Raw genomic sequence first — 23,412 nt, 5'->3', positions numbered from 1 at the left:
GAGGATGAAATTGTATGTGAATACAATTTACCATGCTACAACCTAATCTTGGGGTTTGAGCTTTGAAAATTGTATATGATTCATATGATACACTTATTTACTTAATAAAATACTTCTACGTATTCTCATGTATATTTAGCTCTAATCCCATAGGGTTCCTTCGTAATGAATTATAGAAGTTGACACCTCAAGTTGCTATATAGGCTATTCAACCTCTTCTCCATCTTGTTCTACTTCTTCCCTTATTTTCCTTTGAATCATTGCATGTGTCCTAGGGGCAAGGGTAGTGATATAATATGACATAGTTTGTATCCTAATGATATAATCTATAATTTCTCTATATGCTCTAACATTACTATGATCAATTCTCTTCCTTTTCTCTCACCCCTTAATAATTGTACACCATTTCCATTTTGCTTACTTTACATCTACATCAAAGGTAAAATTTCTTTATCACATCCCCAACTTTGTTAAATTGGTGGTAAAATTTAGATTTATTTACTACAAGCCTAATTTGATCAATGCAATGCTCAATATCATACTTTCTTGGCTTGTCCAACCTCATTTTATATGCTTGCAGTTTGGGATATAACAACTTGAGCACTTCTCTAGCTATAATTAAGAAATTAAAAAAATGATGGAATTAGGAAATGACCCCTCTTATGAGTTCTTATGTAAAATTTATCTAATTCATTTAGTTACCATAGGATTTCCAAAAGTGTAACTATATTAGGAACACTCCTTGGTAATACGTGGGGTTGCACTAGGAAACAAAATACTACGAGGAATATTGTGTTTGGATGAAGGAACCAATTACCAAAAATTTCTTAACTTCAATATTTGGCTCCATATCCTTTAGCCTCAAATATTTCATCACTTTTTCAAAAAAATATTTTTTGGGAATCCTAAATTGCTCAGGACCACTTATACAAAGCACTCCTCAAACACCACATAGTTTGATGATTGACAATGTGTTTACACATGCATGTCCACCCATGAATTGGTGGTGGAATTCCCTCAACGTTGTACACTACCAATTACATTACTACATTTCATTTTTTCCTTCCACTTTATAAGAGGAGATGACATAGCAAATAATTCCATTTTGATTGGATTGTTTTGTCATCAACTTTGATGACTATTAAATGCTTATGGATTTCATCTATAATAAAAGTAATCTAACTAAAGCTCCTATTTAAATCCCCATGATAGATGCTACTATTGTTATCATTAGGTAGACTGACATGTGAGACTTGCAATCTATTTCTGAAAATTGGCATTGGGCATAGTATTCTTTGATGAGAGAATCTTCAAAAATATCCACATCAAATGGCTCCACTTCATCATACAAATTTTTTACCAATATTCTATCTTGAACCCTTTTCATATGGTTTGAGAGCCACATGACCCTCCAATTATTCTTATCCCTATTTTACTCTCTACCCAATGAGATAAAATCTATAAGGATATTGGCAACTATGTTTGGATTGAAAAATTCACATCAATTTGACCCATCTAGTCTCATCAAAAGACCATCCTTTTCATCTAATATAGACCTATATTTTGGGTCATAACTCATTGAAATATCTCAAATTAGTTCCACATTGATGAAGATATTTGGGACCACCAACCTTCCTAGGTCTGTATTCCAAATATTTGAGATTAGTTTGGAAACACTACTTCTCTTATTAAAACATAATGCATAACTTCACTATTTTATTTACGATGCTAGTTATATAACATACTAGCTATATAGCTTAACATTCACCACACTCTTGCCATACCCTATTGTTGAGTTGGTTAAATAAATTTGCATATCATCATAAAATGCTCAAACGCGATAAAGTAGAATCAACTTAATATGTAAATATTGACTTTTTTCATCCATGTTTATAAATTTTTATTATACAAACAATTAATAAAAAGTAATATGCATCCAATTATTCATTTATTTTATATCAAAAGTTAATATTTAAATACGGTGATGCAAATAGCTGAAAATGACATGTTTAAACTAATAAATACATTTTCGTATATATATCAATATATAGATAATTTTAAATTCCCTTATATGTATATATGCATAAAATAAAATTCAAGAGCTCATATAATTTATAAAATGTATGCCTAAGGTATACAAACTAATTATTAGATGCTTGTAAAAGTGTGATTTCATGAAGTGCATAGTCCATTTGATAAAAATGCCTTAAATTACATCCATAACCATATGATGAGAAACTGAATGTTTGCAACTACAAACTGCATGACATAATGGCAACATACTACAACCTCAACAATAGGCGTTGCATTCATAAGAAACAATAATGGAAATAATAATTCAAATCTTGGAAAATTATGCATATATTGAACCCAACCCATAAGGGCTGTTGGAATGACCTTGCCTCTTCATTAATGGAGATTTTTAAGTATTTTCAATAAGTGTATAAACATCCATTAATAGAAACTTCTCTTATCAGTGAAGGAAAATACATATATACTTGAATATGACATTTTTTTGTAATTATAAGTATATAAATACATTTAAATGAAGATCTCAAATGCTTGTTTAAGTTGTACCTTTAGTACACTTGACTAAATGGAATAACTACAACTATAGTCATATATGACTAATAAGAATTAATCAAAAATAAAACTAGATAGTTATATACAATATAATCACATCTAAGAGCATGATTCCAATGTCATAGAAGCATTTAGATGTAGTTTCAAAAAAAATGATTTTATTGATGATCAAAGAAAGAAGACAATACATTACCATTTTCACTCAAAAAACACTTCTAAAATTTCACATAAATCTCATGCCTAGACAAAGCTAATAATTACCATTTTAGGTGCCCTAACTTTCCTTGTCTTATTGAAGAAGAAATCTGATCCCAACTCCCATTCCCAACAAATAAGGTGAAATGAGATTAATAATTTTTTTAACTAATATTGGCATCCTAACTTCCCCGTGTTGGTATGTGGCAATTGATAATACCACTAGGCTTAAATTTTGGTGACTTTGTCATTTGCATTTCCCCCAAATCAATTAACGGGGGAGTGCAGGGGGGTAGTGCCCCTCATGTGAGGAGTTCGAGGGAAGCACCCTCAAAACAAAAATTGACCATAATTTTATAAAGGAGTCAACTATTAATTTGGAATGTGAACCAACCTCTATAAATTGCCAAAAAGGGCTTGGTAAATAAGTGGTTGTGTATTTTGAAATATCATCATGTTGTAATTTTCTCTTCATTGGATAATAGAAGGAAACTCCAAACCTTGTTTCCTTGCGGACGTAGCCCGCATTGGATGATCACACCCAACTACAAAATAAATTTTTAAATGAAGGAATATACTATAGCAACAAAATCCAACACCCAACTACCCCAAAAAATAGAAAAGAAATTGCCATATGGATGCAATAGATGACATTTAATTCTCATACCTACCTCACTTAATTCCACCCCCTAATATATAATGGCTCTCTCCCAAATTAGTTTGGCTAAAAATAGATTCAAATTGATTACTGTAAAGCGGAAAATCGCGATCGAACCCTAGTTGCTCTCCCCTCTTCCAACTCCAAGGAGAGAGAAGGGAGATTCATTAGGGTTGATGGTTTTCACTTAGGGGAGAGACTTTACATTCAAAAGAGGGGTTGAAACCCACAAGATCCAATCCCACACAATCCAAGATTGGATGCTAAATGTGTTTCAAGGGTTAAGAAAGCAAGGCTACCCTCTTTTGTAAAGAATGTTGATAGAAGAATTAAGCTAGGAATGCATAGAAAGTGACAAAGATTCGCTTATAAACTGAGATAGGGATATAGGATGAAGCTGCGGACCTGGAATTAGCAGTAAAATGTCGATACGGCGCTGTCCTGCAAATTTGAGCAAAAGTTGTCGGGACGATGGCGCCCGAGCGCCACGGTCCTCCGAAAAATCCGCGAAACGAAGGGGGATCTGTTCGTCTCTGCACAAGGATTCCAGATCTTCAATTTCGGCCGCGTAGCTGCAACCTACACACAGAAAAGCGAAGACGATTGGGGGGTTAGGGATTAGGGGTTTGCCTTTAGGTCAAACCCCGGTTTTGGAATTAACCAAGAAATGAGCAATGCTGTAAATGTAAATGTCTGTAATGTAAAACAAGTACTAATACCTTGTTGTAAGGATGTTTGTATCCTTATGTGCGAAGGTATAGATGTTGTATGTGGTATGTTGTAGTAGTATGTAGTAAGTGATCTCCTCTTCAATGGTTGAATCCTTGTCTTGAATGCAACACTTAGCCTTGAATGGAGAATTGAAATGATCAATTGCTTGAAGGAATGCTTGAATGCTTGAATGCTTGAGTATAATTTCCACGCTTTTTCCATCACATCGAATGAAAGAGGAATATGTAGTTTATATACTTGTCAATTAGGGCTGATAGACTGATTTTCCCGACCTTAGGCCGACCAGGAAAGATAATTTCCAATTTGCAAACAAAAAGACCCGAAGTCCAAAAGAGACCGGGCCCAAAATAGGACCCAGGGACCAGGGTGCTGGGCGCCCTGGTCCTGAAGGACCAGGGCGCTGGGCGCTCTGGTCCCACCTCCTGGGACAGTAGGGTGCAAAGGAGGTTCAGGCCAGGGTGCAAGAAAATGCAGTTTTTGGTGTCATGAACAAGTTTCGGGGTCTCCATTCAGGTTCCGTGTTGCGTCGCCATCGTGAAGACCGAAATGCAGTCGAAATTGCAAGTGTCGCAATTTTAGGACGCTACATTTAGCCCCCACTTTAGCGGGAGTATAAGCGTACGCTCATACTTCTGGTAAAGTACAAGGAAACAACATTGAAAGACTTTCACCACGTCAAGGAGGCAAGATACACCAAGCCCCCAGTGGACTAAGGATCTTACGACTTCGATTGACAAAGTAAAAGGGAAGATCACGAGGGAGAACCATGACTGTCAGTAGTAAGGTTCCCTCACTATGAGTCATGCAAGAGAAATACCGAAAATTTTCAAGGCAAAGCTGAGTTCTCCAAGAAATTTTCATGTATCCTGAAGGGATAGACAGGGTGTATGCCCCCCTACGTTAAAGCGATCGCACACGCCTCAACGGGGGTGATTGTTTTAACGTAGTGATACACATAAGAAATGAGAAAGGAAAGGAGCACGTTATCGCAAGGATTTAGCCCCCAAGTGTGAGATAAACCCAAGGATAATAGACACAAAACACAAAGCACAAGGTAACTTCGCTTTCCTCGGGGTCAGTATGCTGTATGATAATTCATGTATATATATCATATGTATGTATGCATAATTGTTCTTCATTCCCCAATCAAGGAAGGTCACCTAGAAGAAGGGAACACATGTGTCTTTTGAGTCAACATGAGAGAGACCAAAAGAGATCTCAATGCTTTGCATCGTCCTCAAGTAGACAACACTAAGGACAACAAATAGAAGAATGAGAATAACATATAGAAGAAGTAACACAAGAGAGAAGGAGAGAATCTGCTATGCTAATGAAACTAGTCTAGCACGTCATCTACCCCCCGATCTTGCTAATCAATGTTTCGGAAAGGTAGGGAACACGCTAGAGGAGGAACATCCAACACAGCAGATGGAGCTATCACAAGATCCAAACAAGGGCTATGTTCATGTTCCAAGCCACGTTGTTCTTGTCTAGGAGCTAGGATAAGTGCTTTAGAAAATTCATTAGATAAATGGTTATCAATATCAACAAGTTCATATTCACTATCAGAATGAACAGGAGTAATATTTGCATCATGAATAACATTTTCATCTATATCATCATCAAGATTTATAAAAATAGGATCTTTAACTCGCACAGGATCAAGACCATCATGCATCTTATGTTTAGGAGATTTCGGCTCAATCGTCGGCTGAGGAGAAAATAGAATAATGCTTGTTGAAGGTGTTTTTGGGGATCGCAAAGTTTGAGAAGCAGCTGCTTGAGCTCTAAGATGACGCTTTCATCGACGTTCACGTGCAGAATGATTTCGTCTAGTCTTAGTAGGAAGTGGAGAAGATTGAGGAGGAGGAATGTTCTCATCCTTATCACTTGGGTGTTTAGGTTGTGGTCTCTTAGGCTGGATAATAGGAGAAGAAGGTGGTCTCTTCTCTCTATAAAAAGAAGGAGGAGGGACTGCTCCATACAAAGGAGGAATATTTGGTTTAGGAAGAAGACCAAGTCCATCATGACGAGGAGGTATAGGTCTACTCTTAGAAGGTTTATTAGGCATAGACATAATCACATCCATGGGAACGGGTTGGGAATCTTATTGAGGAAAGACATTAGTTTTATCTTTCAAAGGAAGAACTTCCTTCTCAAGAATGATAGGAATATCAAGTTTAGGTGTTCTAGGTTCACTTAGAGATAGGATCATATCTGTTTTCCACTTTTGATAAGATTTGAAAAGATGATCACTTCGCGGAGGAAGAGCTTGGAATTGTTTAGGCCAAAAGTAATCAATAGGAACGCTAGAAGTTCTTTCAGCTGGTTTAAAGAGACTATGATTGACAGTAACAACTTCACCATTATGGGGAAATTTCAAGCACTTGTGAATAGGAGAAGCAATAGCTTTCATGGAAGATAGCCAAGGATAGCCTAGCTTCACACGAAATTGTTCGGACGAAGGAATAATAGCAAAGTTCACATCAAGGGATTTGTTATGGACCTCAATAGGCAATGTAATAGAACCAATTGCAGGAGAAGAAAATGCATCAAATAGTTTCACAATCACATCTGTTTTGTCATAAATCACTTGATTCAATTGCAAAGTAAAAAGAAATTCTTCAGTAATAACATTAATCATGCACGAAGGATCAATAAGCACTCCACGGCAAGGTGTATTCTTGACTTTTGCAACTATGTATAAAGGACCATCAGGTGCCCTAATGGTTTCACTGGAATCAAACGTGATGGAAGGTTCTTTAGGGTTTTCTTGCTGCTCTACAAAGTTAATCACATCCAGAGTCATAGACACAAGATCATCAGATGAGAGAGAGGAATCATTAGCCTCAATTGCATTAGAGGTATGAGAAGGTAATGGATCAGTGAAAATCTGAAGATTTTGATTAGGAGGAGCTACAGATGTATTGCCTTTATCATTCACTCCAGAAACATAAATAGTATTATTATCAATCAAATCTTGAATTTTACCCTTTAAAGAAAAACATTTTTCAGTATCATGCCCAGGCTGACGATGAAATTGACAAAAGGCTTTGTTATCAAAATAAGGTGAAGTAATCTTTGCAGGATCAATTTGCCTTATAGGAGGAAGAGTAAGCACATTTTGTTCCAATAACTTATTCATAATACTATGCAATGATTCATTCAAAGGAGTATACTTTCTTTCTTTCTTGAAAAATTTAGAAATAGGAGGCACACCTGATGCTGCATTCACATTGTTGTTGATGATGTTTTCATTGAATTTGATGGAATCTCTGTTCGGTTTAAACTTCCCAAATGGTTGTTGACTGCTATCACCCTTATCACTCGGAGCCATAGGATGTGATTGTTCCATTTGACTCACAGTCAGTTGATAATTGTGAAGAGTTGCACACAACTGTTGGAAAGAAGTAAACTCAGAAAATAGAAGTTTGTCTCGAATATCTTTTTGTAAATTAGAAATAAAGATTCTTTGAATATCATTGTCAGGCACTGGAAAGGAAATTTGAGCATACAAATGCTTATATCTACCAATGAAATCAGTCACTTTTTCTTTAACACCTTGTTTACAATGCATTAAATCAATCAAAGTAACTTTAGGACTTATATTGTTTTGAAATTGTTGAATGAAAGCATTTGCAAGTTGTTCGAAAGAAGTAATAGAGTAGGAAGGCAACGAGCAATACCATTGTAGGGCTTTGTCTCTTAATGTTCTAGTAAATAGTTTTGCAAGCAACCTTTGGTCATAAGCAAAATCAGTACATATTGTTTGAAAAGTCTTAACATGTGTTAGAGGATCACCTTTACCATTATAAAGCTCCAAATGCGGGATTTCAACATGTTTAGGAGGGATAGCTCGAACAATGTCAAGAGAAAGTGGGCTCGCAACATCAAATGTGGGCACACTAAACTTAGATTGATTCATAGAGGCAATTTGTTACTGTAAAGAAGAGACAGTTTGTGCAAGATTGTTAATGGTCGCTTTAGTCGAAGAATTCATATTAGATGTGTTAGATTGAGATGGAGGTGTTATGTTATTGAAAGAAGGTAAAGAGTAAGGTGGTGGGACTCTATGATAATTAGTCATAGGAGATGATTGGACAGGAGGAACACTACAAGGAGGAATGGAATGGTTAAACGAATTGCCCCCTTGCGTCATGTTCATTTGTGGAGATATAATAGGGACACTCATTGAAGGAATGAATGAAGAAGTCAGATTAAATGAAGGAAGAGGGTTAATTGAAGAGGAAGGATTGCCCCCATGACTGGTGATCACAGGAGGAATGTCTTGTGTAGAAGTAGCCATTATGTTTGATGTAAAGGTAGGTATGCTAGCAATAGAAGTCATCAAAGGAATAGAATGATTGACTTAAGTAGGAGGTTGTGTATAACCCAAATTTTCAGCACAACTCTTCATAGGCATCACATTCGAATCCACAATGTGTACAATACCACGCAAAATATCAATTCCATTCTTATCACTTTGAAGCATACGTTTTAGACCCTCAATTAAAGGAAGAGCTCGACTATCAGGGTATTCTTGAGACATCCATTGTCGAAAATCGTCAAATTGGTTATCCAATTTCGAAAGTTGTTCTTCAGAAACCTCATGGAGAGCTTCTTCATCATTAGGAGGATTAGAGGAATTACCCATGTCCTCGTTAAAAAGGCTATTCAAATTAGGTTCCATCTCCTCAGTAGTTAAACCTCAGAAAGACTTAATTCTACGGCTTCGTCTAACGGGAATAGTGTAAGTAGGGCTTATTGTTGTAAAACTCATGCACTAGAGAGAGAGAGAAAGTTTTGAATTTAGAGGTAGCAATTTTCAGTAAAATCAGCCAATCTTTTGGATTTAAGCTGTTAAATACAATCAGGACAATCTCCCGAAATTTCAGAAAAAATGTCAGAGACCGTGGCGCTTCGGAGTGCACACGGTCCCAGCAACTTTTTTCGAAATTCGCAGAGATGAAAGTTATGATGATTTTAGAGCTAATCTGAAAAAATTGAGTGATTTTACGATCTGTAGATAGGCCAAATTAAAGTTGCAATCTCGAAATTGAACCCTACCAAGATTGTCGAAAAATGCAAAAATTTGAATTTTGAAAAAGAGAGGGAAACTGAAATTTTGAATGATATGATTTTAGAGGGAATGTCAAGAGCAATGCAAATTTTGAAATTTAAAAATTGACTTAATTTCACGCAAAATTCAATTTTGAAAGCGGAAATTAAAGTTGTTGTAATTAAGCACTTAATTTCAAAAGTCACAAATTGTAAGAATTTGAATAAAGCACTGAAATTTCGAATGAATGCAAACACACTTTTCAGATTTAGGACAGTAAGAACACAATTTTGACACAAATTTCAATTTCAACAATTTTTGAATGATTAGAAGCGTTAATCCAAGCAATCACAAGACCAACTTTGACTGTAATTTTGAAAGTGTTAGATTTGATAAAATCAGCCAAAATTCTGGATTTTAGCAGGAAAATACAGTAAGATTTCGCTCCCGAAATTTCAAAAAAAATGTCGGGGACCGTGGCGCTCGGAGTGCACACGGTCCTCGCAACTTTTTTCCAAATTTTCAGGGATGAAAGATATTGTGATTTTATTGCGGAATCCAAAGTTACAGCTGATTTGGAGATGTTTTGATCAGTGAAATTGTCGGACAAAGGTTGAATCAAGAGGGTTTCAAAAATTAGGGTTTTGACACTTAACCACTTAATTTTCAAAATTAAAGCACAAATATGAATTGATAATTTGTAATAGAAGGGCAGATCTGAAACAAGCATCATCAATTAAACATTTCACAAGTTTAATTACTTAAAAAGAAAATTTAGGGTTTTTTATGCAATTAACCTCTAAAATTTTGCCAAAGATCAAACATGGAAATGTAATCAAGGAATCCAATTTTCAGATCTAACTATGAATAATCAGAAAGGATGTTCACGTCGGGTTCACCAAAATGTAAAGCGAAAAATCGCGATCGAACCCTAGTTGCTCTCCCCTCTTCCAACTCCAAGGAGAGAGAAGGGAGATTCATTAGGGTTGATGTTTTCACTTAGGGGAGAGACTTTACATTCAAAAGAGGGGTTGAAACCCACAAGATCCAATCCCACACAATGCAAGATTGGATGCTAAATGTGTTTCAAGGGTTAAGAAAGCAAGGCTACCCTCTTTTGTAAAGAATGTTGATAGAAGAATTAAGCTAGGAATGCATAGAAAGTGACAAAGATTCGCTTATAAACTGAGATAGGGATATAGGATGAAGCTGCGGACCTAGAATTAGCAGTAAAATGTCGATACGGTGCTGTCCTGCAAATTTGAGCAAAAGTTGTCGGGACGATGGCGCCCGAGCGCCACGGTCCTCCGAAAAATCCGCGAAACGAAGGGGGATCTGTTCGTCTCTGCACAAGGATTCCAGATCTTCAATTTCGGCCGCGTAGCTGCAACCTACACACAAAAAAGCGAAGACGATTGGGGGGTTAGGGATTAGGGGTTTGCCTTTAGGTCAAACCCCGGTTTTGGAATTGACCAAGAAATGAGCAATGCTGTAAATGTAAATGTCTGTAATGTAAAACAAGTACTAATACCTTGTTGTAAGGATGTTTGTATCCTTATGTGCGAAGGTATAGATGTTGTATGTGGTATGTTGTAGTAGTATGTAGTAAGTGATCTCCTCTTCAATGATTGAATCCTTGTCTTGAATGCAACACTTAGCCTTGAATGGAGACTTGAAATGATCATTTGCTTGAAGGAATGCTTGAATGCTTGAATGCTTGAGTATAATTTCCACGCTTTTTCCATCATATCGAATGAAAGAGGAATATGTAGTTTATATACTTGTCAATTAGGGCTGATAGACTGATTTTCCCGACCTTAGGCCGACCAGGAAAGATAATTTCCAATTTGCAAACAAAAAGACCCGAAGTCCAAAAAAGACCGGGCCCAAAATAGGACCCAGGGACCAGGGCGCTGGGCGCTCTGGTCCCACCTCCCGGGACAGCAGGGTGCAAAGGAGGTTCAGGCCAGGGTGCAAGAAAATGCAGTTTTTGGTGTCATGAGCAAGTTTCGGGGTCTCCATTCAGGTTCTGTGTTGCGTCGCCATCGTGAAGACCGAAATGCAGTCGAAATTGCAAGTGTCGCAATTTTAGGACGCTACAATTACAAGAGATTTCAAAAAATCCCTCCCCCTCGCCCCGACCTCTTTTTTTCTTTTTCTTTTTGCGAGTGATGAATAATATTAAAAATTAATAAATTGGTCAAGATTTGACTCCACCACAATGAAAAAATAAAAATAAACACTTGATTTCTTTTTAGAAATTATTATTATTTTGTTTCATTAAAATTTTAAATCTTTTTTAAATAATAACATTATTTAATGTCTTTTACAAAAATGCTATGATAGATTCAACTTAGATCAAACATGCGTACAATCAAATTTTGTAAATGCATTTGAAAGACAATACCAATTTTTTGGTTACTTTAGGAAAACCAATAATGATGTCTACATGCATTTATCTTATAGTCAAACACGTGCAATTGTTTGTGGGTTCTTGATTATCATTGCTTTAGCACCTTACTATTGCCATCTATCCTCCTCTCATAAATGCTACTCCCCCTTAATGTACATGAGGGTAAAAAACTATCTTGCATTTACCTCATGTTAATAGATGATAGTTAGTCCCAAGTCCTTATTGAAAATTGTATTCATGAATATCAATTGCATATAATCTAGAAACCTTCAAAAGTTCATAACAACAAAGATTTACAATTATCACATTCTTTTTAATTATTAATTCAAATCAAAATCATTCCACATAGATATCAAATTATTGTAATATCAAATATAATAATAATATTTTTAGTGCTTTCACTTATAACATTAGTTGCATATCTAAATTAATATTAAAAGGTTATAGAAAGCTTAGCTCCTTTGATGAGGGTGAAGAGTTGATGTGGTACAATATTGTTATGGCACATTCGAACTAGTTTTTGACTGCCATTTCATTTCTAAGACACCTTCTTCAAAACAAATGCACCATTAAACCCTTCATATCAACTGGACATTATTATTGGTGCTATTTTGATCTCTTGATCCACTCTATCCCATCTAATTTCTATGATCAAGTGATTGATTAATGTTTGCTCTTGAATTGTGTGTCTCTATTGCAAGACTTTTTTTTTTGCTTGGTATGTCTCTATTGCAAGACTTGAGTTGAAGTCAAGGTGGTACTAATGAACACCTTTTGGGTCTTGCTATACTAGGATTGGAGTTCATTTTCCCCTTTTGCCCAAGTCTAACCTTACATCAATCTTCACAATGTATATGATGTTGAAATTAAAGGTGATGAGTGCTCACTAAACTACGATATTGTTGTAATCTAAAAATGCTCTTGTAATGTGAACAAATGCCCCAAAAGTCTCTAAATCCTTAAGTACTCTAAATAGTTACCTTAAAATATGACTCATACATATTGATTTAAAGTTTTTATACATAAATCTACTTACAATTTCAAAATTTAAAATTAAATCTATCAAAAAAAATAAAGAAAGAAGATACAACCATACTAACAATTACATTCAAAATAAAAATATAATAATATCAAAATTAAATGTTTTTTTTTGAAGTGAATGTTTTTGATTGAAGTTATGAACTTGTCATGCTACATATAGAGGACCTCATCTCCAACATGAACACTCAACAATATCACCTTAGTGACAAGAATCATAACACTACACTCAACAATATCACCATAGTGATAAGAATCACAACACTACGACTTATCCATCACATTATAGAATTAAAATTAAATCTAAATCACTAAAAATTAAGCAATTAAAATAAGACTAAATTAAGGTGAGGAAAAAAATAAAAAATAAAAAAGGACTTTTAATCTCTAAAAACAATATCACCAACTATTCAAACATATAAAAAAACAAAAGTAACCACCACCTAAAACGTGGATGCAATTAATAAAATGGCATGATCACGTAGGAACATGGCTGCCGTTTCCCTTTAATTCAAATTGTATCTTGATTTGTGTAAGCATGGAGGGAATAAAGGCGTAAGCAATAAGTAGACAATTCATAGTACCGACGGTGTCATGAGGAGCCCACGCTCTCCATCATTTACTGCCGCTACATATGTATGGAGATGATACCGAGGGGTAAAATATGATCTCCACTTCACTCGCCGGGCACTTGCTACGCGCTTTCATCTGCCCCTGCTTCACTTCAACTTTTACCCATTATAGTATTTAATGACAGTTACATCTATCTGTATTAGCAATGACTGGCGTCTCAAGGACTTGGAACGCTGCTATGGCTGAAGGGGATCCGTTAATCGGAATCATGAGATTATTTTTAGGGATGTGAGGAGGATGAGATGAGATAGAGGTTTCGAAATTCATGTAAATCGATGAAAAAATCATAGGAGTATTGGCTTTTACCAGGTAAGGGTATACGTTGTCAGTATCCCATCCTAATTTTTTTGCTTCTATATCTGGAGGAAGTTTCATTCGATTCTTTCTGTTTTGTTTTCCTGGAACAGATCTCAGTTCTTTTAATTCGATTTCACTATATGTCTATTCATGTATTCGTAATTTGTGGCAAGGGCAGAGCAGAGAGTGCTAGTATCATAGGACATAAGAACGAATAACTTGTAACAGCATAAGCAGATTCCGAAGACCTTCACACTTTTTTGCTTTTTTGACAGCAGTAACGTATAATCATTTCTGACATAATTTCGGAAGTTAACAATTCTTTGTTGATATCGGGTTCGGTCGGTTAAGATTCAGTGATCACTGAATGCTGTTCTCAACATTTGCTAAGCCTTCTGATACATTTGTTTTTGGGATTTTGATTTTATATTTCTGCTCGCAATGCATCTGCAGCTCTCTGTTGCACAATGCCAAAACAAAGTAATGAAAATGATGTGAAGTTGAAGGATTTTGTCCTATGCTCTGCCAAGTTTCCGGGATGGGGATGGCAGGGACACGTTTCTGGGACAGGTTTTTTGGGATGTTATACTTTAGGGGATGCAGGGGACGACAATTATTATTATTTTTTTAATATTCACATGATAACATTGATAAGGCATATATCATATACATTATAGAATCCTGATACATAACATTGGAGGTGAATTGAGATTTCACATGAGAATTGACAAAGAAATTAACAAAATTCAGTTGCTTTCATTGTCAATGTTCATATATATTGTAAAAAATTACAACAAAAAATTGACAAAATTCAATTGTTTTCATCATCAGTGTCCATACATAGAAAATATGCCACTGTGCTTAATCAGCATCTACTAACATTGCACCAAAATTGGAGTTAGATCCAAGTCACTGCTACTATGAGGGACTGTCTCATCCAATGGAACCCCAACCAATTCCTCATCTACCTCCTCCTCATCATCCTATGTGGCATCTTTTGAATCAAGATCCTAACATGTTGCTGGAATTTGACAATCCTCAAGACTTTGTTGATCTTGACCTTCTCCAGTTGTTGAGAGGTAAGCCTATTTCTCTTCATTGCCTATATGAAGTTGTAAGTGGGGTCAAGGGGCAGCAACTCTGCCCCAATATAGTCTGGGGTTGAAGGGAGGAGCCCCAACCACCAAGTCCAAATTATAACCTTTGAGACCACATAAACCTTGTCGGCTTCCCCATGCCTTTTCTTTTTCTTCAATATTTGTGTTCATTTTTAAAAAAAGACTAAAAACTTGCTTGGGCCATCTAGCCATCCCCTAACATACCTAGGTGATTTCCTTAAAAACAATTACCGGAGAGATTTCCTGAAGTTCTGAAAATAGCTGAATAAGTGCGACAAGACTGTGCAGTGCAACTTTGGTTTGCTAAATTTTTCAGGAGTAATATCTCCAAAGAGGAGTGGACTGCCCTTCAGAAGTTGAGCGACAATTTGGATATAGTTGTCACCAATGGAGATAAGGGTAATGCTACACAGGGTGATAAATAAGGTGGATTATATTGCTAGGATGGATTAACATTTCCAGATAGTTGAAGCTGTTAGGATACAACCTCATCTGACTGGTTGTTAGGAGGGTCATCAAAGCGATTAATTGGTTCTCCAAGCAGGGCGTTTACATTGAAGACTTATGCAGCCCCCTGAGATACATAAAGTTGGTGTTTACTTGAGACCTGTTATTGCCAACACTGACTCCCTTGCTTATGAGCTTGTGGCATTCTTGGCCAAAAGTCTCAAACCTTTCGTAAGTAAGTCTTTGTCATTTTTTAAACTCACCATACTTTGTGGATATAATAAAGGAAAAAAAGCCAGATAAGGACATTCTTGTTAGCTTTGATGCTGTTTCTCATGTCACCAAATTGTTGATTGAGAAAGAACTCAGTGCACTCAGATCTTAAATTGATACAGAGACGACTCTCTTTGTGGAACCATGTCCGAGATCCACTTGCTTCAGTTTTAGAGACGTTGTGCATGAGCAAATTGAAGTTCTCTGTTTTCTCCAGTTTTTGCCAACGTCTTCCTGAAGCACTTTGAGAGAGAGCTCTCGACTTCTCACTAAAAGCAAGGTGGTCGAAGGTTGTTAGAATGGCTTGAAAAATTAGAGGAGTTCCATGATTTTAATTGAGGATCATCTAGAAGAAGTTAAGCATTTGAAGATGAATTTAAGAAGAAATGGCTATAAGAGCAAGCAAATTGTTCATGAATCCTGTAGGGAAAGAGGTGACTTTATGTTGGTGTATATTTATTTTTCATGCATTTAGTTTATTACTTTGTTGCAGTATAAGTGTCTAGGTAGGTTGTACATGTCACTTGTACTTTCCTAATTTGGTGAAGATGTACTACACATGTGACTATATCTTCTTTAGTTTACATTGGTTGTACATTCACATCTCTTGGTGGAGTATCCTACATACCCACTTGTAGCTCACTCTTGAACCACCTTGTAAATATATTAGATGGCATCCATATTGTAATAGCAATCGTATTGCTTTTTTTGTAGTGTGCTTTTGCTATTGTGGTTTGTTCGTGTAATTAGATATTTGGAGGCTTGCCCATCAGCAATCTTACATGGTATTAGAGTAGTTGGCGATTGCAAGCTTGCTTGTTTCTATAAAGGATATCTGTTTTTTTTTTATAGATCTACTATGCTATATTCTCTTGCATCTACGGATGATCTAGAGAATCAAAACAGTAAGAGAGAAAGATAAGGATTGTGGACTTTCTTTTGTGGCATCATTTTGTATGCAAGTCTAGTGAATGGTGGAGTAACTTGTAGAGCACATCATTGTGTCGAAAGGATTTGTCATTGTTGGTTTTGCCTCTTATTTTGTTCAGATCAATCTTCAGAGATGAGATTTGCAAGGGTTTGAAGGAAGGGTTTTTAGTTGCTCATTCACAAATCACTCATAATTTAGAGCATTTTGGGCCAAATTTGTCTTTGCCATTGCATTTGAATGCCTCAAAAACCTTAGGATTTCATTAAAAATCATCAACTTTGTTCAGAAGCCTATGAAAAATTATCCCTTTGTAGAATATTCTTTGGAAAATTCTATAAGTGTTATGTTATGTAAGCAAATTTGGGCATAGTTGAATGCTGCCATCATTAGGATCCTTGCAAGTGTCAACAAGATTGATGTTCTACTCATGCATCTTTGAATGATAGAGATAATCATAACAATTATAGAGAAAGATAAGGATCATGGGCCTCCTTTTTTGGCATCATTTTGTAGGCATGTCTAGTGAATAGTGGAGTAACTCGTAGAGCACATCATTGTGTCTAGAGGATTTGACATTGTTGGTTTTGCTCCTCACTTTATTTGGATCTAGCTTCAAAGGTGAAATTCGTAAGGGTTCAAAGGAAGGGTGTTTTGTTGGGCATCAATAGATAACTCATCATTTTGAGCATTTTGGGTCAAATTTGACCTTGCCATTGCATTTTGAAGGCCTGAAAACTCTAGGATTGCCTATTCATTCATTGAAATTCATCAACTTTGTTTGGAAGCCTATGACAGATTCTCGATTGGTTGCAAAATATTCTTTGGCAAATTTGTAGGTGTTATATTATGCAGGCAAATGTGGGCATTGTTATGTGTTGGCATCATCAGGATTCTTGTAGATGTCAATGAATCTTAGTGGGGGTGAATTAAAATAATTTGCGAATTATTTGCTATTTTTGCAAGTTTATTTAAAATTTTAGGGTACTTGTAGGGTACTACTTGTATAGACCTTGCGAGGCCTTTTAGCAAGGTACATTAGGAGTGGTACCCATATATAGTCTTGGATGGGGCACAACATAAAGAAAGACCTCGTACCTATTGTTGGTTGGTGTAGTTGGCTGGGATATCCTATCGAGATATTCTTTTGCCAACAATTTTGTAGTTGCACATTGGTGATAACTCCTAGGTCAATGCAAGTCCACTAACGGTGATCGACTTTCTAGCCTTGTGACCCTTAAAACAACCTATTGCCCCTAGGAATGGTTTCTTTCCACCATTGAAAGGTATTAGACAATTTTAGAGTGGTTTTAGTGTTTTTGTGGTGGTTTTGGAGGATCTAAATGTGATTTTCCACTTAGAGGGGAATATCTTATCCATAGAGCATATTCTGTATATTGGCATTTTCTGATGTTGGCCAATGTCATCGTCTACTTACCCAACTTTGCCCCCTACTCCATTTGGATTTTGGTTTCAGTACCTAAATTTTGTAGGCTCCATTCTTAGTCAATTTTGCTTGAATTTTCAAGCATTTTTTTTGAATTGGGGTGATTTTTCTAGAGCTTTATAGTGGTGTGGACAATTTGTGATTTTTGCTATGCTAGTGCATCCTTTCTTTTGTACTTTGTGGTGGTAACCTTGGTTTCCCCCCATTTTTCTTTAGAATTGTAGTTTTAGTATTCATTGAGATCAAGTCCACTATTACATGTTTGACAAGTGGCAAATTTAATGCACTAAGTATAATTGCCATAATCATTTTTTTTGAGATCTCTTGATTGAGTGATTTTGTGAGGGTGTTCTTGTGGTTATGATTGCATCCCTATCGATTTTCCTTCTATCTTTTCTTTCTTCATCATGGAGACTATTTCTTGTTACACTTCTCACACCTTACAACTATTCTACATGGTAATCTGAAATGATTAAATTGCCAAGAATTAGGTGTTTGGACATTATAATTCAGGGATTTGATGGTGAATTAATTCAGGAGCATAAAACATAGGTAAAAAAGTTATGTTGAGGCTATTGCCTTCTTGTGCTTTTACATCTTTCTAAAGTTTCCATGTCACATTGAGCACCTAGATATACCTATGGCTATGTGGAATACATTGTTAAATTGCTTGTACAAATAGATGAGATTCAAGGTCACTTGTTGAAAGAGGAACTTATATGTCTCAATCCATTTAATTATGACAACATACAAGAATTTGTCACAAATTTTTAAGTCACTAAGAACTTGTAATATTGAAAAATCAGATTTGCAGTTGATATTAAGTGTTCTTTCTCTCTAAGCTAGGATATGACGATTTGGTGTCTCTGTGTACCTTCTATGTTACAAAGAACTCCTTGGGGAGTGATTGTAAGATGCCTACTTTTGAGGATTTTGCTATGTCACTCGCTATAGAGCAAGATAAGCTTATTCAAATGGGTGCCTTGAAGTCGTTGAAGTCAAATGCCTTAATTACAAAGATAAGAAGGCTTCTAGTGGCAAAGAGAAGAAAAAGAAGCAGCAGAAACTCTTTGGACATAGATAGCAGTAGTGATAAATGACCCTTCATGAAGACTAGGATACTGACATGCAGGACAATCATGGATTTGAAGACCTAGACTCTGGCAGTTCCATAATTAAATTAGAAAAATGTTGTTTTATCATTTCAATAGTTGTTTTTCTGTAGAAGATCTAGTTGTTGTGGAAGTTTGCTTTGTTATAGAAGATATATTTGCTATTGAAATTGCTTTGCTATAGAATATACAGTTTCTATTGGAGTTCACTTTTGCTACAAAAGATCCTCTTTTTGGTACAAGATTCTTATGGTATTGAGCTCCATAAATCCTTTACTACAAAAGTTCCTTTTGTTGCTGAAGATGATTTTCAAGACTTCACCAGTAAGTTAATAGTTTTGGATAGACTCAATTGGTGATATTTATTTTTCTTATTAACTTAAAGTAATTAATTATTTTATTTTGCAAACATAAGCCATAGTGAAAATCCATGCTTGACCGAATGCCCCATTATTACTCACCCTGCATATTCCATGATGTTGGTGACGTGTATTTATGAAGGGGTTAATTACATGAAAAGGCAAACAAGTCACTTCCATGTGTGAAAGCTACTCTATCCTAGCAATGCTTCTGAAGGATAAAGATGCATTAATTCAGTGACGGTGACCAACAATTATAGCAAGTTATCTCCAGGAATACCATCATAATGATGTATTGCTGTCAAAGTGATTAATCGTCATTGCAGATATATTCAAAGGTTTTTAAATCTTGTGTGGGTATTTCGTATTGCATTCTACACCAAGTTTGTTCTTTGACCATTTCTGCAAACATAAGACAATTTTGTAACTGTTTCCATAGTTGCCATGGCAAGAGATCTTCACTACCATGAACCTGTTTTCTCCCTACAATAGCTCACTCCAGAAATATAAGACATTCAGAACTGATGAGTGGTTGGAGTTTTTTTAGAAATTTGAAGGGTGTAATTCTACAACCACCTTGGTGTTTGCACAAAATTGTCAAAATGATATGGTTTTAATTGGCGATCAAACCTCTGATATAACTCAGGAGCTTGTTGTGGTTGCTAACTTGCTACTGGTCTTCTAGATGAGGGAGAACATTGGTATTCATTCCACAGTAAGTACCACATTTTAAGGTCAGAGCTATTAAACCCAGGAAGAAATTTGCAAAATGATAGTCATAGGGACTTAAGGGTTTCTTTGCTGCACGATGGACTGAGGACAGTATGATAACACCAAGTATGCAACCTATGATGGCTGGCTCTTCCAATTTTATTTATATCATTTCTGTTTGCTTATACAATTGAGAAAAGGTAGAAATATCTTCTACTTCAGTCAATGAAAAAAATAGTAAAAGAAGTCCAAGAGGTTAGAATAGCCAAATTAAAACATCATGGACTGATTAATATGATTGTCAAGGAGGCTCTAAAAAGAACTACCCCTCCTGTACTCTACGAAACTTTCTATCATACAATAGTATATATGTCTTCAGAAACAGAGGATGTTTCTGAAGAATCTTTGGCATCTGAACAAAACACTGCCGTAGAGAAATCTTTGACCACTGGTGCTTAAGCAGAGGATGGGAACCCCATGGACGTGGAAAGTTTCAGAAAACCAAGGAGGAGAGCAATTTTGTCTCAAGAGTAAGAATCTGGGAGTGACTGATCTTGCCCTTCAAAACAACAATCAAAGAGGCTAAATAAATGAATTGTTACGTAAATGATGCAAGGAACTGAAATAATTACTCTATACCTTGAGGAGGAAGTAGAAAAAGAGATGGAAACAGAGGAAGAAGTGGAGAGAGAAGAAGAAGAAACAGAAACCAGGGAAACGCTTGAATGGGCACAGAAAAGGAAAAGGAGTTTTGGGTTTGAAATTAGTGAAGAAAGTTTGTTGGAAATAGAATTGAAAAGAGTAAAAGAACAACTTGCTAACACAGAGGCAAAATTGAAAAGACAAGAACAAGAATTTAAACAAGAAGCCACAGAACTATAAGCTTAAAGCAACAAAACAAGAAGACAAGAACATGAATTTAAACAAGAAGCTGCAGAACTATAAGCAACAAAATAAGATATGGATTTTCTAAAAAGCCAATTAGCTGCTAAAGTTGTCGATCAAGCTGCTTCTGAAGATGCAGCTTAAAGTTGCTGTTGAAATTGGTGACCAACATGCTACTGAAGCTGTAGCTACTAAAGATACCGCTGACAATTTCATCAAGTGGCTGAGGGTAGAAATTCTTATCTCACTTAAAGTGCAGCCAAGATGCAAAGTGATTCAAATGTTAGGCAGATCTGATACTGGGAGTAAACTGAGAGGGGGGGGGGGGTGAATCAGTTTACTATCAGTAATCAGAACTATAGCATAACCTTTAAATCGGAGTACAAAGAAACCAACACAATGAAAGATAGAACATGAAAGCACAATACACACAACACCAATATTTTGACGTGGAAAACCCGGTAAAGGGAAAAACCATGGTGGGAAACCCTACCCACAATTGGATTATACTTCTGTAGTAGTATGTGAAATAATTACAATGGGGATTGCACTTGCAATCAGGTCAATTGCCTAGAGCTCACTACTCATCACAAAAAGAAGTCTCACTGACTTACAAAAACATCGGACTACAATTCGGAAAGAAATGAATTGTGAAAGTAGCATCTACTAATGCTTGATACAGTTCCGGTTAAGCACAAATGTCTGCCTTGCAATACAAAACCTTCTCAAACCTTCGCTGAATGATATAAACCTTGTTCGCACATAAACCACTCTCTGATAATGAAGACATAACCAACTATCCATCCATGATACCAATTACATGAATAAGTCACCTATAAATACAAATCATCAACCTTATTGACAAGGTCGGCTAAACCCTAAACCCATAAACCCATAATTACAAAAATTACATCACGGTACCACCAGACCAATATTATGATTTACATTACATAGCATGGACCTAATACAAATATCCAAACAATTAAATCCGCTGGAAATTCCGCTAAGACCAAAATCCAACACCCTTCACCAACCGGTAGAAACCCTCAGTAAAATAACAGAAAGTCTAACCGGATCCAAATAGGACCATCATAACAACACGCCAGCCAATGCAAAGTCACCAAATAGTCGGGACACGATCAAGAAGCACCTTCAGCATGATAGAAACTGATTCCATAAGCCGGACCAAAATCGACTGACCAAATCACCAAATATTGCTTACCGGGAAAGCTAGAAGCTAGCCGGTAAAGCTAAAAGCTAGCCGGATCACCAAATCATGAACCAACAGAATATGGCAAACGTATAACCATCCAGAATAAGCATTCAAAACTGAGTCCAAAGATCTGATCATACCGGATCAGAAACATAATCAAAACCAAGATGATCACCAAGACTAACTGGGACAGGTCCAACCGGGATAGCCTCCAACCGGGATACAATGTTGACATCAATGACAACACTAAACCAAATCCAGCATATTGCCAACATCAACCTTTTCCATAATCTCATTAGAGTGATATGTCAAAGAAACAAAATTACAAAACTTTGAAAAGGAATGGGCATGTACTATGGATGATAGTTCAAAATAGACAATCATTAAATATGGATTTCAGATCCAAATGGTAAATGAAGAAGTTTAAACATAAAATAGGATAAGAAAAAATCAAACGTTGCCCTTGATACAACTAGTAGTTTGGCATTTGAAAAGGTCATGTGCAGGCCACCTGCAAGGGTATATACTTTCTACCTTAATGAGCAAAAATGCAGATTTCAGTTGGAAATGGATTTCATTAAGGCAGCCAAGGGACCATATTTTTTTTGTAACTCATTCTTCTCCATAAGCCCAAAAGGAAAAGACCAAATTTGTGAATTGTATATCCAATGTCCACAATCTCATCATGAGAAATAACATCCTCTCGAGCTCAAATCCCTTTGTATGAGAAGTACAGTTAAGGATATATATTGCTCTTGAATTATGAGGTGCAAAGAGATAAAGAAAAAACACGATATTCATATTTAGAGAAAAAAAATGAAAACATGGTTAGAGGGGAATTCAAATATCCAAGGACAATATATAATAAGTTAAGTGACCCATTGAAAGATGATTAGCTTGTGGGAAAGATGAAGTCATAAATGATTGTTTGCAGGAACTGAAGGACAAAGTACAAAAAGCATAGGTTTGTTTCAGATTTTCCAAAGCAAGATGGGGGGAACTAACCCTGGAACTTAGACAAAGAGAAGTATTGGCTATTATAACTTTCATTATGCAAGAGTTAAGTCAAACATTTGGTTAAGTGTATTCAAGCTCAAGGGATTAACCGGATAGGGTTATGATCTTTACTTTGTTTCGTTGGAGTCTTGTTCTAAATGTTTCTGAATCACTAGTTGTAGACTAAAAAGTTGAAAAGGCGATTCTGGAAGCCATCAAGGAATATCGAGGGAAATATTGATACAATAAGAGAAATCCATAATGAACCATACAGTCTTACAACTATGACGTGTCAACCATTTCTTGAGGAGCTTC

At 36.1% G+C, this 23,412-nt stretch overlaps 1 protein-coding gene across 2 annotated transcripts in view; it reads left to right on the top strand.

The window, feature by feature from the left end:
* Window positions 1–13,268: 13,268 nt before the first annotated feature.
* LOC131051638 (protein IQ-DOMAIN 5) overlaps window positions 13,269–23,412 on the top strand; it is a 104,342-nt gene continuing 94,198 nt past the window's right edge. Inside the window, exon 1 of one of the 2 annotated variants that reach the window (XM_057986305.2) lies at window positions 13,269–13,620. The gene's annotated coding sequence lies outside the window, so the exon portion shown is untranslated. The remainder of the gene's footprint in view (window positions 13,621–23,412) is intronic. The other variant, XM_057986237.2, reaches the window with a different exon arrangement.

This window comes from Cryptomeria japonica, chromosome 2, assembly GCF_030272615.1.
Source record: "Cryptomeria japonica chromosome 2, Sugi_1.0, whole genome shotgun sequence".
In the NCBI taxonomy this organism is placed as follows: domain Eukaryota; kingdom Viridiplantae; phylum Streptophyta; class Pinopsida; order Cupressales; family Cupressaceae; genus Cryptomeria; species Cryptomeria japonica.
Note: the sequence above shows the minus strand (reverse complement) of the source record. Positions and strands in the feature narration are given on the sequence as shown.